The sequence below is a fragment of the Pinus tabuliformis genome, chromosome 4_2, assembly GCF_031772625.1.
Source record: "Pinus tabuliformis cultivar Carrire ecotype Pingquan chromosome 4_2, CPIR1, whole genome shotgun sequence".
In the NCBI taxonomy this organism is placed as follows: domain Eukaryota; kingdom Viridiplantae; phylum Streptophyta; class Pinopsida; order Pinales; family Pinaceae; genus Pinus; species Pinus tabuliformis.
The window spans coordinates 294,892,410-294,895,823 of record NC_142304.1 but is presented as its reverse complement, the minus strand read 5'-3'; the positions used below and the strand labels follow the sequence as shown (position 1 = coordinate 294,895,823).

At 36.6% G+C, this 3,414-nt stretch overlaps 1 pseudogene; it reads left to right on the top strand.

The window, feature by feature from the left end:
- Nucleotides 1-2,140: 2,140 nt before the first annotated feature.
- LOC149169157 (pre-mRNA-splicing factor ATP-dependent RNA helicase DEAH7 pseudogene) lies at nt 2,141-3,067 on the top strand (annotated as a pseudogene).
- The last annotated feature ends 347 nt before the right edge of the window (nt 3,068-3,414 follow it).

The window sequence follows — 3,414 nt, the reverse complement described above, 5'->3', positions numbered from 1 at the left end:
AGTTCTGGTTGAAATCACTAGTATTTTTTGTCGTTTCTTGTCTTCATATCTTTGCTATTATTTTGTAATTATTCAAGTTTTTGCTACAGTTAGGGTCTTCTTAATTTCTGATTTTTGGTCTGCTTTATTTTTCAGATTTCAAATCTAGTTCTGGATTTTTTGGATTTCAAATTTCAGTTATAATAGCAGAATTCTGGGTTGGCTCAAATCATTGGTATTAGAACCCCAATTAATAGCAGATTCATATCAGATTTTTCGTTACAGTTCAGATTATTTACTTATGTTCACCAATCTGTTTATCTTTCAAGGAATCCTAGTAAGCAAGACAGAGCAAAGCACAACTCAAAAATACATTGTCACCAACATACACATCAACACTCATAGATGCATTCATAAATTCTATATCATACATTCGTATATAGTTTTATCAGCAATCTAAGTGTCATCAAGATGTGATCATTCTTGCACCTTAAGATCTGTCTCACGCAGTCATTTCCTCCCCCTATTTACAGATTTTACAATATCCTCAATGTATATTGTTTTGAAAAAGTATTAAATGATTATCTAATTTCTAACCTTTACCATTTGGCAAAGCCAAAGTTTATTTCTCCTGTCTTGGCTTGTCTTGTCTTCTGTATTTATGTTGAATGTTATTTCATCAGTTACTGTCATAAGTTAATAATTAATGTGATTTCTAATGGATTAATGGAGTTAATTATGGGCTAATGAAGTAACTGACCTAAGCAAAGAACATGTTAACTAAAAATTAACATGGAATCAGAGCTCAGGTGAGGACAAGCCCAAGCTGGAGTAAAAGAGAAAGAAATCACCAAGGGAAGTTCATTGACAAGTTCTCATGATTTCTGCAATGGCATATGGGAAATTTCTTAAGTTTCATGTTTCTGGGCAAGGACACTGAAGTTGAAGATTTGGGATCAAGTTTTTTTTTTAATTTATTTCCTTATGGGTTCACGTTGGCCATTTATTGTCCTTTGCAGGTGACGGAAATATTTTTTTGTGAATACTCCAAGTTATATCTGGCTGGTCATGATCTTTAACAATTTTTTATCAGAAGCTAAAATTTTGAGCAGGAAGGAGTATTTATGGGCTACGATTAGCACTACTGGGCACTCACACATGTCTAGAGTTATTGTTTTCTGTGCTATGGCTCGGCCATTTTGTTAGGGCGCACGTAAATTGAGCAAGTTCGACCTTATCTAAGGCATGTTTTAAGTTACGGGCAACATGACTCCATTTGTGGATCGAACTACCTTCTACTTATGATTTCTTCAATACCTGCAGCTTGGGATTCTTACAAGCATTCCGTACACATCCAAGACTCCAATGGATAGTTCAAAAACTTTCATGTTACAGGTTTGAAGTATTTTGATGATTGAAGTTGTTTTACTCCTTCCAAAGCGTATTATAATTCTTGAACGTTTGAAGTTGTGTGAAAGGATATTGTTCCAGCATGATTCAACCCCAACTTTAATAACTTCACTATGTAATGCTCACAAAATGTATCTCCTTGCAAAGCAATTTGACTTTAAAAATTCTTGACACTAAACTCTATTACAAACCTAAGACAGTTTGTGGAGGCAGTTCAGTCTTGTATCAGGACAAAACTATAGTAACATTTGAGGCATGTTTTAATATAGACCTGAAGCATCGGTGACCAATGTTGAGGCATAAACAGACATATATAGCAGTACTAAAATCAACAATTTGAATACCATTCCATGGGAAAATCTGTGGTATTCCAACAATGATTTGTCACTATACTCAACAACACTTTAAATATTGTAGCAGAATTGATGAAGGTCTAAGATTGAAAATTTATCCTAAATTGAAGCAATAGGCATTGGATAATCCTTTTTCTATGAAGTGTCATCTTAAGGACAAAATTCTTGAACTGATACTCCAGTAGTTACTACATCCACATCAATCCTTGAGATTGTATCAGTGTCACATTTTCTCCATGGAGATTTAGTTGCCAAACAAGCAAGGGTTGCAGAGGACAAAGGTATTTCTGGCTAAAATAGTAATCAAACTTTGTTTGAAATCAGATTGACCAAGTGCGGCAGAGTGTAAGAATTAAGAACATTTGGTTATCAGTGTATTCTTACAGTGCCCATTTGAAATGACTCTTTGCGAGCCTGAACTTCTCATGATGAGCCTATGGGATAGTTCTGAGAAGTTCAGGCTTGGGATTCTGACAAGCATTCCGTACACATCCAAGAATCCATTGGCAGAACGTATGGATCAGATAGAGGGAACTACAAAAAATAGAGTAACTGAACTATCAATACTCCCTATTTATTCTCAACTGCCTTCAGATCTTCAAGCCAAAATATTTCAGAAAGCAGAAAATGGTGCTCGCAAGTGTATTGTAGCCACCAATATTGCTGAGACATCGCTTACTGTCGATGGCATCTTATATGTGATTCATACTGGATATGGAAAGTTGAAAGTCTACAATCCAAGAATGGGTATGGATGCTCTTCAGGTTTTTCCTACAAGCAGAGCTGCAACAGATCAACGTGCTGGTAGAGCAGGTAGGACAGGTCCTGGGACATGCTATCATTTGTACACTGAGACAGCATATCAGAATGTAATGCTGCCAAATATGATGCCTGAAATCCAACGTACCAACCTTGGAAATGTTTTTTTACTACTCAAATCGTTGAACATTGAAAACCTTTTGGATTTTGATTTTATGGATCCTCTTCCACAAGACAATATTCTCAATTCAATGTATCAGCTTTGGGTACTTGGTGCACTTGATAATGTGGGCAGATTGACTACTCTTGGAAGGAAGATGGTTGAGTTTCCTCTTGATCCTCCCCTTGAAAAAATGCTATTAATTGGGGAACAACTTGGTTGTGTCAATGAAGTCTTGACAATTGTTTCTATGCTTTCTGATCCTTCTGTTTTTTTCCGTCCTAAAGACAGGGCTGAAGAAAGTGATGCAACAAGGGAAATGTTTTTTGTGCCTGAGAGTGAGGAGTATCTATTCAACCAAAAATGCATTGGGCTTGCACTTGTGCACATCCCATTAAGTTTATAAGTTCATGCCATACAAGTGGGGCAGACATGTTAATGGTGGATGGCTCACCAACAATGAAATCTAAGAGCATGAAGTCTGTTATCACAAGAGGTACTATGCTCTGAGGCACAAATCCTCTAGGAGTCATTTGGCAGGTTCTGCCTTTTTATTATTGCAAATGAGGATGATAAAGTTTGCAAGCACAAAAAGTATGTTGTTGTCAAATTGTGGCTGCTTAGGAAGGACATATTAAATGGTAGTGGTTCCAACCATGCAAGGCAACCCAGGATAGACATATTAAACCCCAGTGGCTCTAACCTGGATCCCCAAGCTGGTAGATTTATGATCATTGTATTGGCAAGAGGATG